Here is a 15,000-nt window from a genome sequence, read left to right as displayed (position 1 = left end):
CCGGAGAGAAGACATTGCATCACAGGCGAATAACAGATTGCGTGGCCGTTTCAACTTGGTAAAAAGAGACGGAACGAATTTTGTGGCAGTCGACGAAGGTTATAATTTTGGTACGGTAACCAATCAGTGAATTGACATTGGCGATCACTATGTTATACTTTTAGCAATTTGAGGATTTGTGAGAGCAAAGATACATTGGCGCTAGCATAATACCGTGAATGTGGCTGCCCAATATAGAAAGCAGCCCCTTACCCAGCATACATTTAGTAACTTACTGTGATCTTTTATGGCTAGAAATAAACAGGCGCAGTTTCTAATTTTACAATCCTGTAGAGTTTTCTTACCAATCCATACTTTTGGAAGTCTTACCACTGACGATGTAAAAAGTTTACAGCGACCCGTAAGATTAATAGAGAGGTAATCGCGTAGTTACTGGTTCATTAAGTCTCCTTATGATAAGGACGACAAAGTGCCTCGAAATAAATACTACAATAGTAGTTTGATCTACGCAGAAAAGAAAGGAATTGGCCTAATAATCAAGTAGAGACATGTTGACACGATACAGAAACCAGCAATACAGAGAACAACCCATGGCCACCAGTAAGAACCTAACTACGAATCTGTAAACCTAAAATTGGTTAGCTAGGCCCCTTCTAAACAAGAACCTGTTCACCCTAAAAATTGCAACAGGTTCTTATTTTTCAAAATCTAAAAATTAATGATAATGATGATAACGATGCTTCGTTTTTAGTGGAAGTGCACTTAGCTATCTAGCTAATTCACAGCCACCCCAAACTGATTAAGAACCCCAACTGGCAGGAAGCAACCAGTTGATTATCTAAAAAGCGCGATACCTATAACGTACGCACTCTAAGTTAGCAATTAAGATAAATTTACATTTAGAGTTCTCTACATCCTCTTCGCAAGATGAGCATTACTTTAGGCTAGAGATGATGATGTGTTATTAACAGAAAATAGTATCTTTGGTCCGCATTCCGCACCTTTAATACGTCTTGCCATAGGGACGACATTTTAATCTGTTCACTTTAAGTTGTAATGGGGAAAGGAATTTTAACAGTAAATGTGTACATGTTAATGGCTTGAAGATTCATGTGATTGTTCGATTTATTGTAGTCATTTTATTTGATTTTTTTTATCTTGTATTTAACTTTCATTCAAATTTTCTGTAAGGGCCCGTATAGGGAAAAACTGGCTGCTGCATCGGGGACGAAGGCCGAATACCACTAAATTCTACTATCTACAACGTGATTTTTTCCTTCAGAAAATAAGAACCTATTTACGAAATTTCTCTTAATTACCATTTATGTAAGAACCTTTTTAGGCTAAATTTCTAAATGCAAGGTTGTTACCAGTGGGTTTTAGATGTATTTGAATAGAATTTTTTTATGCAGGGACAATTAAAGGTGGTGCTAACACACTCTCTCTCTGAAGCCTCCTTTATAACATAGCCACCATTGTCGCCTGAAAATACAAACGAGCTAGCGTCGCCGTTATTTAGAAGACTGGATAGAAGGTGGAAGTTATATTTCCAGAAAGGCCTGCTTCGATTGCGCTATGTCCAAGGCTTTGAAAGATGTGGTAGTCGTAGCAAGGCAAGCCTTGCATTAAGTTAACCAGATTTTAATTTTTACTTCATAATGCGCTTTTTAGAATAAGATGACTAGGGTATCTAAAAGATAGTAACATTCTGTTGATGGTGACATAGTTTACGCGTTCCAAGACTTCAATCAACCGTTATTTGTTAAAGTAGTGTCAATTAAATCATGGGGTGTAACAAAACCAACCAAGATTTAAGAGCACCCTTTCCACCTCAAAGGATTTTCTGTCTGAGCACTGCATTGGTTTAGTTCATTGACCTCATATAAAAACGTATTTGAATTTCAAGGGGGCGGGGGGAGTGCTGGGTTAGGGGGTTTATGGTTAGGGTTGTGGGTTGGGGGGCTAATTAATGTTACAAACTCTGGTTGGTCTTGAGGTAGTAGCTTTCGAGGCTCTCAGTTTGTGGTGCGCCAAAAGCGTCCTCTAGGACGCACAAACTTCTAAGATGTGTGAAAATGCTAAGACTTAGCTATGTTTGGATGTTCTCCGTTTCTCGTTTGTTTTAATTATACAAGCTTTAGTAATAACGATTTCTTTTTATTTCAGAATTCGACAAAGGAGGCGAAACAGCTAAGGAATGACATGCTAAATTTAAAATTAAGTGGTCATAACTAAACGTCCAGATTTGCATACTTTCACATACTGCATTAATAATAAAAGCAAGAGTTGTGTACGTCAATCACGATCTCTGTCACATCGTTTTACATGAGGGGGACGTATCTTACGTATGCTCGCCGGTGTGACATCCTCGTGTTGTTCGTGGCGCAATGCACTCTGGTAAAAAGTGGCGCTGTGCACTCCGGTTAAATGCAATGAATTCTGGCTGAAAGTGATGAATTCGACAATTCTTGTAATATATTCCTCTTAAATCCTGATTATGTTGCTGCACGCTATCTACGCTCGCTCCGCAGCAACAGAGCAGGCATTCTTGTCACCTGAGCCTCGGATCGACCCAAAGCTCTGGGAAACTCTATGTAGGAGAACATGCGCCGTAGGGTTCTTATAGCCAAAAATTGGCTATTTGAACCTTACGGTGCCTGCCCATTCCTCGTGCTAACATAAATGCACCAGTTGGAGATGGCGACGGCACGCGCGGAAGAATATCCATATTAGGTCAGACAAGAGAAAAATCCAGACTATTCCGAACACTCTTGCTTCGTCAACTGAGGATCCCGTTCTGTTGCTAATCACCCTAATATCAATCGACTCCCTCCCAAATGTGCCTATACCGTGGTGAAGGTCAAACCCGGCAAGAAAGTCAAAGTTTTATGTAATAATCAAGTTTTAATCAAACCTTGAAATTACGTATCTTGTTCCACGATAAATTTTCCTCTCCTCTTAGTACCGTTAGCTGTTTTTGAACAGGATGGACCGACTTTTGTGTGACTTTGAAAGTGTTTGCAATTTGTTTTCACGGACCAATGTTTGGTAAGATTGAAACGAAGCTCCTCCTTATTCCCGCTGAGGAAACTCCTCATATGGGTAGTAAGCAGTGCGATTGCCCGATTACAACTGCATTTCAAATGGCGTCAAAGCTAGACTTTCCAGAAATATACTGGAGAGATGACGTTTCTTGCATCCCCGTCAGCTAAGCCAATGAAAATTCGCGATCGTTTGTTTGTGTTCGATAATCCAATTAAATGTTTTGCATTGTTGTTTATGTTGCTTCTACGTTTATTTTTCACGGTCATAGGGAAGTCGCTCCATCATTTAGGTTTTACGACACAGAAAATGTCTTCAAACTCTGTCCGACAAATTTTCTTTAATCAAGTGATCTTGATATCATTACACTATTTCACTTTACGCAATTGATTTTGTTTGCATCTTGCGAAAAAGATAATTCTCGTCACTTCATTAAGCAGTCCATTTCTCAGGCATTATGCCCACCGCCTTTACTACATAAAGCAATATAGGCTTATGAGATCAGAAAATGGTTTCTATCCCTTAACGCACACTTCGCAACCACTTCACGCGGTACCAAACAACGTTTATGCTCTCCCCTTTAACAGAACAACCAGTTCTGGTTATACCAAAAGTCAACAGTACCTATGTTTTAGATTTTTTAAATGGTAAATCAAACTCATCTTCTAAATGAAATGGTTGAAGTAAGTTATGGACTTTACGAAGGGAGGATCCTTACCAGACTGAGCTCATAAAATCCAACTGTATCAGCGGTAAAGTACCAAACAACGTGGAATTTCTATAAGCCCCACCCCTTCTTCTCAAAAGTACCCGATAAGAGAAAATATGGTGCCACCACGACGAAAATTTTTGGTTTTCTTTTTGAATTTTTTCAGCGTCAATTCTCTCAATATGTTCAGAATAATACAATGCATTTAAATTTGGAACGATAGAAGCGAGATAAGTCGGGAAATAGCCAGCCAAAAACCGCTAAAAATCTGTCCGCCATTACTCGGACGGCATTAGAGAAGCCTGCGATTATTTTGTAAGCGGTGGCTCAGTTGGTTGAGCACGGGCTGTCACGCGGGAGGTCGTGAGTTCAACTGCGGCCGGACCAACACTCAGGGTCTTTAAATAACTGAGGAGAAAATGCTGCCTTTGTAATTACATCTGCAAATGGTTAGACTCTCTAGTCTTCTCGGATAAGGACGATAAGCCGGAGGTCCCGTCTCACAACCCTTCAATGTTCATAATCCTGTAGGACGTAAAAGAACCCGCACACTTGTCGTAAAGAGTAGGGCATGTAGTTCCCGGTGTTGTGGTCTGTCTTCTGTGATGTATCATGGTTAGGAGGGTAAATGCTCGGAGATATTAGCTACACCAAGCTACTCTAAAAATCCGAGGGTAAATAAGATATATGATGATATGATGTTGATGATGATAAGTCGGGAAATATCCAGCCAAAAACCGCTAAAAATCTGTCCGCCATTACTCGGACGGCATTAGAGAAGCCTGCGATTATTTTGTAAGCGGTCTTCACGTAAGACTTGGCTCGTGACGTCATACGCACATCGCTTCGTGGGCGTTTGACAAAGCGAACAAGTAGATCAAGGAGTATTGTATATAATATCTGCAAAAAGCAACTCGGCGATCTCTCACATCTCATAGATGGCATGGGAAATTAGCCGCGTTTATTTTGAGCGTTGCGCATATGACGTCAGACCCCAGGCGATCCAGCAAGACCCAATCCTTTTTCTTGCCCACGGTCATTTGCCGTCCGAGTAATGGCGGACAGCGAAAACCGAAAAACTACGTTACAATAATCATACTGTCCGTGGGAATTTTGCGATAAAAATTGGCATGATACCTATTTAGTACGTCTATTTTCTAAAGAAAAAAGGACATGCAAAATTTTCATCGTAGTGGCACTTTAATACAAAACGCAGTTTGCATTTCCTTAAACTTTGAGCCAATAGCTTGATATTTATTTTGCCAATTTCGGTTTTACGCATGGTGAGGTTGCGCCTTCTGATATCGAATTGGATTCAATCATTCGTCCCTTGGGATTAGGCGTAGGTTTTATTGTACCCTGCGTAAGTCTGTTTTACGTCAATGATATGACTTTTAAGACAGTTCATATTAGGGAATTTCCGGCGCCCGCGCGTTATCGAAGATCGCCAAAAGCAGAAGATAGCTTTCTGGTATTCCGCTATGAATCTGGATTTTTTTGGCAGATTGAAAAACGGATCGACGAACACATTCATACATATTCGAACATATTCATACAGTAATTCGTTTTGTTCTTGACACCACTAAGTTCACTAACAATGCGATATCTTGTTGCATTGTCTTGGTCAATTAGAACAACAGAGGAAGACGAGGAACAAACATCTGGGTGTTTGGAGTACTTTGTTGCGATACCCAACCATCCCGAGGTTACTATGAAGTTGTAAAAAGGAGAGACCGTGCCACTCTCCTTCCCATACTGGCAAAGTGTCTTCTGCCTGGAAGCGAAGTACATACGGATGACTGGGGGGCCTATACTAACCTAGAACAGCATTTGCCCAATCTCGTTTCACGGCACAGGATCGTGGTGCATTCAGATAATTTCGTGGACCCAGCCACTGGGGTCCACACGCAGGAAGCTGAATCGGCATGGGCAGTTTTAAAGGGCCCCATCAAACAACGGCGTGGAATTTCCAAGGAAGACCTCCAAGTGTATTTGGATGAAAGGATGTGGAGGCAGTGGAGGGGATTAAACGAGGTCATCACAAATTTCTTGCCGGTCTTAGCATCACAATATACTGACTTTGTCGTTTAACAGTTTTCAAACACGTTTTATTAGAGCATTTGACTTTTTTGACTATGCTTAATAATACAGTTCGCACAGAAAACTCAAATAAAAAAACATATAGCTTAGGTATATCCGAGTATCCTGTTATCAATACCATGCCATTTCTTTTCGTAATTACTGTGATATGTTGGATAACATCAACTTGCACTACTCACTTTATTACAAAACTTATTTTTCGTAGAAAAACAATCAACAATAAAATATGCAGTTTAGCTCGTTCACTCCCTGCTTCATTGCCAATTTTTCTCTTATTTCTGTTGTTCGATCATACAACATTGCGGAGTAAATGAAAACTTACAATGGCAACCCTAATATTCCACCAATATAGTTTTCAGTTTCAGTTTTCAGTTTAGTTTATTTTGTTCGCCAGATGTTTTACAAAATTCGTCATAATTACAGTAATATTAAAATTCTGGCGAGGAAGCTCACGAGGAAACCATATGGGCTTATGATTGTGAGCTCCCTCTTACTTATACCTTTTATCTATACTATATCAGGGGCCCGTTTCTCAAAAGTCCCGAAAACTTTTCGGGCACGAAAAGCCTTTTATGAAACTGTCAACCTCTTGTTCTGGAAAGCCGATGTTTTAACTTGATTTCAAGGTAACAAAAAGCAAAATGGCTGTGAAGTTTGACAACTTAAATCCTTACCGTTCTTGAGATACAAAGGAAATTGTGACACCCGAAAACGGCCCGTAAAGTTTCGGGACTTTCGAGAAACGGGCCCCTGGGGCCTGTGTATTCGTGGGCTCCTGACTATACAACGAGGATATAGTTCAATTACACGCAAATTTAGAAGAAACGGGAATATAAAAAAGTGAAGTCTGGCTGTACTTTTCTGTTCTAGTTGTGGTACCCTGTCCTTTATTATTTGAAAATTTATTGGATTCTAGTAACGCCAAAACTTTAAAAATTCCAGAATGCTTACACATTTGACTGTGACTAAAGTGTATCTGTTAACCTTCGTTCTTCAAGACACCAGTGGTGACATGTCGCCGGAAATTAAAGTTAGAGTGTCATGATAAAAAGAGAAAAAAAAAAAAGGAAAGAAAAAAAGATCGACAACCGCTAAAGAAAGGCTTCCTTTACGCAAATTCATCTGAACTTACTGACAATGGCTGAAAGCATCCCAAACTGACAAAAACAGCTTGATGTTGCTAGCGATTGGCTGCCAGGAAATACGCTGCTGGTAATTCCGGTTACAAATGAAAGGCGACCTCGTCAAAAAGTTGCAATTCAGTTGACATATAGCAGACCAACCACACCTCATCACGAATTCCCAGAGCCTTCAACGCAAACCACACTCTCTTGTCCAGCTAGTTGATCTTCGTCAAACTGAAAATGGCCAGCAACTTGAGTAACTCTGACTCTGAGCTTGATCTTCCAGCACCTAGGAGATCGACTTCCCGTGAATTCGTCTGGCTAGAAACAAAGACAAAATCAATTCCAAGGGGAAGAGCATGGGACAAACTCAACCGCGATGGACGCGTGAAAGAGCTGACTTTTTTTGCAAACTGGAGCGGTCGGCGAATGCGAGAACTCATCCAAAGTAGCTTCCCTGCACTTAGAGGTGAAGATTTATCAAGGTTAGTCAGTTTCTAAACTAAGATAGTCCAATTTCCTCGAGTAAGACCTTATTAACTATGCGAAAAACGCTCGGTTTTTCAGGAATTGAAAATACTGTTAAACAAAACAGAAATGTCAAGTTTAGCAACAATAACAATCAACAGATTCCTTTGTCTTTCCCTCATTCAAGGATACGTTTATACAAGTCCGCGAGCCGAGGAAGCCAACTGACAAGAATCTGCACCGGTATTCCCGAGGCGAAAGAAATTTTAAAGCTCTTGGGCAGATCCAAGTCGAAAAAGTTATTCCTGTATTTAAAGCGACATAGGCCAGGTATTTGTGACAAAACATTAGTAAAAAACAATACCACAAGTTTAAAATGCTCCTTACTCACCTAATGAAGGGCTGTAATATGTAGTTATAAAGGTAACCAAATTCACAGGAGAGAAAATCGCTAAGGGCATAAAGGTGCTTTGCAAAAGCAACATTTACAGGGCAGACTATAATAGCGTCTATTGATAAAAACCTCGTTCTCCAATAAGAAAGGCACTCAAAGAAGAAAATTGCGGCCGGGTAGTCTTATGTCTCGGAAAACTTAAAAGCACGGCTGTATTATTCAACTAACCCGTGAAGTTAATGAAGTTGAGATGCTTTGCAGCCCGTTTAAAAAGTTTAATCGACTAGCATGATAGGAAGCTCACTACATCTCTTAGGAAATGTAACTTACAATCTTAACCTAATTTATGTTCCAGTTTTTATTTTTGTGTCACACTTTTTATAAGTCCTTGATATGTGGTTGCTACATCATCATTCTCTTTTTAAATCAACTGGTTACCAATCCTGAGAACAGTTACATTTATCTATAGAGGTTGGAGACCAGAAGACTCCAAACTGTTTTTGATAAAACTACACGTTCGTTAATTATTACCAAACCAAGTAAACATGAAACATTTTATAGTGTACATAACAACAAGAAACAAAGATGTATTTAGAAGGCACCACATCCAATTAGAAAATAAATCTTGATTTCACTTATAGGTGCCTCTGCCTCTAGTCCAGTTTCTCCACCATCACCAGGACTTGCCACAGAGTCTAATTTGCCATTCATCTCATCATCACAATCGACATTAACCACTTCCCATCCTGCCTCTGTGACACCCAGCTACTCTACTACGACCACAGCAAATGCCACCTCATCAATCCTACCATCACGGTGGCCAAGTACAGCTGCAAGTACCCCAAATCATCAACCAAGAGGTGGAAGTAAGAAGAATAATTATTTTTTTAGGTGGCTAGGGTTTACCAAGCTTAAGTCACATAAAGACAAAACCAGGGTAATGTTGAAACAGACTGCCAATTCCTTTGGCCTGACATGCATATGATGATTGCCATGACAACAACCAGTTGGTTGTCATTACAAAATGGAATTCCAAAAGTAACAAAAATAATTAAATGGATGACAATTTAACATGAAATACACACACACACATATATATATAATTTCTTTGTGCTCTAGGTCTTGTCTTTGTGGGATTTCTGAGGGCTTCATTGATCTTTAACATACGGTACAAAGTCTTGTCTCTCACAAAAGTCCCTGAAGTCCCCAGAAGTATGGTATGGTTACAGTTAAATGCCAACTTCTGGGGACATTTTTGTGAGGAATCGAACATGTCCCCATATTCTGAACTGTCCCACAGAGCTGGTGTGCATTCATATGTCTGTCCCCGTAAGAGTGCAGGGGTGAACGCACATATGTGTGTGTGTGTATATGTATATGCACTGATTTTTTTTTATCTTAATGTCAATACCTTTCTTTGTAAGGTGAAACAAGAAGATACCTTGAGAGGTTAGCGCAACAAAGTGATGATGATGGTAAGCTCCCTGTGATGTAATCTCTGCTTTTTCAGACAGCACTGAACAAATAATACAAAAACAAAAACAAATTGCAACTTCTTTCTAAGTGAGACATGACATTTTTTGCTATTTTAACTCCCTCCCTCCTTTCCTGTATGGGAATAAAATTGATCAATACAGTTTCTTTCAAGACAATGTTTAGATAGAATTGGGGGCAAAGGACCCTAATTGCAACATACAGAATGTTCCTGGTCACCGCCTCTTTGTAAAAATTAAAAAAATTGTAAATGCTTTATTTATATTGGATGTGCACTTTGCTATCAAGCTAGTTCACAGACATTCCACGTTTTAATAATCTGAAAGAAGCAAATTTAACAGAAACATGGTGAGAGGCAACCATTTTTACAACGCGTGGCAGAGTTGAATCGGTGACAACCGGAAACAAATCCTGACCAGAGGTTAGAATGGGATTTGAACCCGGGGCAACCGCATGCAAACCCAACACCCTAACCACTGGAAAACGCCTTCTACGGCTCACTTTCATACTCTAAGTGACTGTAAGTAACTTACAATTCAAAGATTGATATTACCCAAAATGTTTGAATGAAGACCTACAGTACTCTGAAATTTACATTAACAAGATATTAATAATAATAACAGTAGTTATTATTGTACTCCATTCTTATAAAGATACTTGGGATCTACACCACAGTACATTTGATGATGATGTTATTGTTGTACAAGATCTTCAAGGTAAGGAAGTAACTGTGGAACTATAAATTATTAGACTACTAGTGTGTGGTGCCCTTTTAATGGGTTACAGCGTAACAATCTTGCTTTGATATTTGTCTTCATTGCCAATTTGTAGTGAACCAACCAGGCTCCATTTTGTGTCCACACCACTTTTTTCCTGTACCCTTTAACCCTTTCAGCCCCGATAGTGCCAAATGGCACTTATAGATTTTACTCTGTCTAACGCCAGACGATTTTACTCGTCAATGGGGAACCCCTCGGGGCTTAAAGGGTTAAGCAAACAGCATTAAAAAACTATGTCCCCGTTTAAGCAAACAGCATCAAAAAACTATGTCCCCGTTTAACCCTTTCAGCCCCGATAGTGCCAAATGGCACTTATAGATTTTACTCTGTCTAACGCCAGACGATTTTACTCGTCAATGGGGAACCCCTCGGGGCTTAAAGGGTTAAGCAAACAGCATCAAAAAACTATGTCCCCGTTTAAGCAAACAGCATCAAAAAACTATGTCCCCGTTTAACCCTTTCAGCCCCGATAGTGCCAAATGGCACTTATAGATTTTACTCTGTCTAACGCCAGACGATTTTACTCGTCAATGGGGAACCCCTTGGGGCTTAAAGGGTTAAAACACTATGGACAGATTGGACACCACTTCCTAAACATGCAATTACACATGCTTTGAGCTAACCACACTGACTAATAAGAATATTCAGTTTGTCCTACCTGTTACCTGCTTTAACAGTATAACTCTCTAACTCCATGATACCCCCAAGTAATATTATTAAGAACCTTTGAACACTACATCAAGTGGGGCACCGTTTCACACTGTATTGCAGTTGGACATACCGGTAAAAATCTTAGAAATTTAAGTGGAATTTAATTTCCATTAATTTGCTGTTTAATTTAAGGGCCATCAGAAGCAAGACCTGCATCACCCATAACAACAACAACAACAACAACAACAACAACATCTTCCATTATTACAGGAGGCTCAGCTGCTTTCTGTAAGACAACCCGGAACACCCCTATCACATTCTTGACAGGTAAACTTTGCGAATACATCCAGTATCAGTCTCAGTACGCAAAAAGTAAGAACTGTCAACCAGTGCAGCAAGATGAGGTTGAAAAATATATCCAATTGTTATAATTATTACTAATATTATACATATTGGGACACGTTACAGAGAAGATTGTCAAAATTATTGTTTTTTCCCCTACAAAACCCTTGAAAAAGTTATGAAAATATCTTAATATCAGGAATCTTTAAACATGTTTGGTAATTGTAGATGGACATGCATTACATATTACAGAAATCAATTTTAAGCAATTGCTTAAAATCATTGCTATTCACTGCGATGATCAAAGCTATAATTTGATGTTTGGTAATCTCCAAACATTTTGAACTGTTCATCAAATAAATTATTGGAAAGGTCTGAAATACTTTTGGGAAGTGTTAGACACATATAACTTACATGGAACAGTAATCAGAGGATGTTCCAGAAAGAGACAGCATCTATATAATACCTCAAAATAAGCACTTTGGCCAATGCAGTTGTGGTTTGGAAAATATTTCCCATTACAGCTCTCATACTCAGTTATTTAAGAACTTTTTATTCATCCTAAATGATAATAAGATAATTTAATGTAATTGACAAGAATGAGAATTTTGAGGAGAAAAGTAATGCAGAACAATTTCTGGTCTCGTCACCTACGTACCTTATTCACACAGGTTTCAGTATCACTCCATTTTACGGAGAAGGAACCCGTGGTAAGTGTGGAATAAATTTTTCGTTTGTTTTTGTCACCCTGCTCTAACTCTAAAAATAACCAACATCAACACCACATGCTCCTCTACCTTTACATGAATGTGTACATTGTGTTGCAAAATGTGTGTGGCATTAGTGTTATTAGAGTTTTGAATGGTGCATTACTCACAAAAATGAAGTAACCACCTTTCCTTACTTTAACAGCAGGGATGATAACCACCGATTTTTCACCACCTGGTTTGGGAGGTAAGGTTTGATTGAGTCATACCATATGTAGTTTCTGCTTCTCGCTCTTTAATTAAAGGTATTACATAATGGAAAGTGAATGGTCATTGAGAACTGAGAACAATGTGCTGGAGTAGAATGTGCCCGCAAATCTCTTATGATAGTTTATAATTGCCAAGTGTCGAAATTTTAACACTATGTAGTTTGAGCATGTAAGTGTTTGTTTGGGACAGCTACTAAAACAAAAAAATTGATCTCCTTTTAGGCATCACTGACATCATATCAAGAACGGATGAGGCAGCAAGATGCACACACCTCTTGCAAGCTTCTTGTACTGGGATGGAGGACAATCCATTTCCCCCGTTCACAAACCATTCATTTGAAGAGGTGATTTGAATTTATGGGCTAGATTGCATGTTATATTGTAGATATGGCTTCTGTTGGTGATAATTATGTCAATAATTCACTTGGAGTGGCATGAGGAAATTAAATGTTTACAGGTTTGACGTCTATCTATCTATATCTCTCTCCACACACACACACATACACACACATAGATATAAATCTATCTTGGTGTTGATATATATATATATATATATATATATATATATATATATATATATATATATATATATATATCAAGATATATACCGGTATATATCGTGGTGTTGGATGGCCTTATTGAAATAAAATTAATAATATTAGCGAGAATCCCATAAATCTGAACCTCCGTTTGCCTGTGTTTTAACTTTACTTTTTTGTGTGTATTAGTTATGCTGGCAGGCACGTGAGAGTTGCAGGGCAATGCTGATTGTTCTGCTGAATGAAAAGAAAGGCCTACACAGCAAAAGGGAGAATATTTTAAGGTAAACAAGTCCTCCTTTAAGTAGCGCAATGTATAAACAAACTCAATGCAGTTAAAATTCTTAAAATTCTATCCATTGAAGTCATATATATTGAGTCAACTGCTAAATGTACTTGCAACCTCTTTTAATACACAAGTTCAGTTTAAACTCTGTTTAAAGTGGTACTATGATCAAATTTTTACCCCTTGATTTTTTGAGTGTATCACATAGACTTCCATGAAAGAACAAAAACGCCATTTACCGTCTGCAAATATCTTCATTAGTTCCGGAGATATTTAAGTTAGAAAAATGGGTAAAATATGCAAATGACATGACTGATGACATCATACACTCAACCTAATATTATATTGAGTGTATAAATAGAGCTACCTTGGCCAATTTACAAGGCAGACCATTGAAACTTGGTAGTCTAATAGTTCTACAGGAAACACTCCTTTGGCTCTAAAAAATTATGTTCTCATGGCAACTCACTCTTTTCCAGTACCCACCCACTTGATCTCAATATGACTTTCAGCTTGAAATGTTAAACAACGCTACAAAGTCGTGCTAACATATTTATATGCTTGCTGGATCATGCATATCTAGTGCTGTTAGCAAATATCCAAATGGAACGCCAAAGGTGGCCAGGAAAGCTCATAATATGGGGAAGGTGTGGAACCCAGTATGATGCTATGGTAACAGAACTGTTAAGCTCATATTGTGGAGAACATTTAGTAGAATCTTACTGCAAAAAATGAAAAAATTCTGATATAAATTGGTTAAGATATCTCTTTTTTGGAACTAAAAGAGATATTTGAAAAAAGTAATCAGCATTTTTCTTCTCACACAGACTACTTGTTTATGTTTCAAAATGGCTTAGATAAGAAAGATGCGATTTTCGTCATAGTACCACTTTAAAGCATACAGGCAATTTAGGCATTGTATTGCCAGCATTCTTCCAGCGAGCTAAGTATGGTGAATCATGCTCACTTTGTTCACAATGGACTTTATCTTGAATAGGCTTCTTTATAGAGTAATAAACTCTGAAAATCAACATCTTTGGCTCTTTTGGGTGGCAGAAATGTCATCTGATGATGGCAAAAAAGGTATGTATTAAAATTGCACTGTATTTCTTTAAAAACAAGGTTTTTCTTGTCACAAGCATGTTTAGCACATGACTTGCAAAGTTAATAAAGACAACAACACCATAAATTAAGTCAAGATTACCCGAGGAACAGTTTTCTTTTGACGTGAGAAGTTGTGCAATTTGCCGATCTCCTACATACATCTGTAACTCTCACACAACAAGGTCTAAACCACCAATATTAATGATGTGGTTAAGAATGAACACTGTTTTTTTATGTTCTGGGTAAAAACAGAGTGTATTACTTTTGACCACCACTGCTAACAACATCATCTTTAACAACCTCTACCTCAAATACTATGTTTGTTGTTTTCTTTTTAAGTGCAGTGTGAAACATGTCCAACAAAACATTAATTTCAGTAATTTCTTGCCATGAATGAAAATAAAAGAACAAAAAACAAAAAAAACAAAAACAAAACTAAATGACCTGCAACATACATTGCTGCCCTAGGATTTAATAATCAAATAAGACAAAAATAATTTGGGCATGCTGCCATCCATGACTACCCAGGAATGACTACACCAAAGCTCCTCACTAAAGAAGACAAAAAAAAATCATGGCTAACTAAACTGATTGCTGAAATATATACTTGAGTTATTGTCTTTACCTTCCCTTCAGTCCTTGACAAATATGGCGGAGGTGGTATGGCAGAGAGGATCATCTGCCTTGTTCCATCACTTGGCAGCAATGCAGCATTTGTAGGAGAAATTTCTGGTGAGGAAAAGTACACATACAAGTACTTGGCAGATACTCTGTTTGCATGCATCTTATTCCTACTAACCCACTAATGTCAAGTCAAAGCCTAAAGTGATCAGCATTACCAACCAAGAATGTTTCATTTACACTATGATGACAGCTTGAAGGTAGCTTTTGCAAACCAGTATGTTAATTAACCCACAAACAAACTCCAGCAAATTCTTAAACACACCGTAATTCTATTATCTACCAACATTTTCTCTTTAATACATTTTGGG

General features: G+C 38.4%; 1 long non-coding RNA gene across 2 annotated transcripts in view; it reads right to left on the bottom strand.

Moving 5' to 3' along the window:
- Positions 1-5,894: 5,894 nt before the first annotated feature.
- The window catches only part of LOC138000521 (uncharacterized), a 13,179-nt gene continuing 4,073 nt past the window's right edge, over positions 5,895-15,000 (bottom strand). Inside the window, exons 3-6 of one of the 2 annotated variants that reach the window (XR_011123144.1) lie at positions 14,634-14,737; positions 13,872-13,969; positions 9,249-9,353; positions 5,895-7,296 (exon numbers count right to left, since the gene is read on the bottom strand). This is a non-coding gene — a long non-coding RNA (uncharacterized lncRNA). The remainder of the gene's footprint in view (positions 7,297-9,248; positions 9,354-13,871; positions 13,970-14,633; positions 14,738-15,000) is intronic. The other variant, XR_011123143.1, reaches the window with a different exon arrangement.

This window comes from Montipora foliosa, chromosome 4 (genome assembly GCF_036669935.1).
Source record: "Montipora foliosa isolate CH-2021 chromosome 4, ASM3666993v2, whole genome shotgun sequence".
NCBI classification, from domain to species: domain Eukaryota; kingdom Metazoa; phylum Cnidaria; class Anthozoa; order Scleractinia; family Acroporidae; genus Montipora; species Montipora foliosa.
This window is presented reverse-complemented; position numbering and strand designations above follow the sequence as displayed.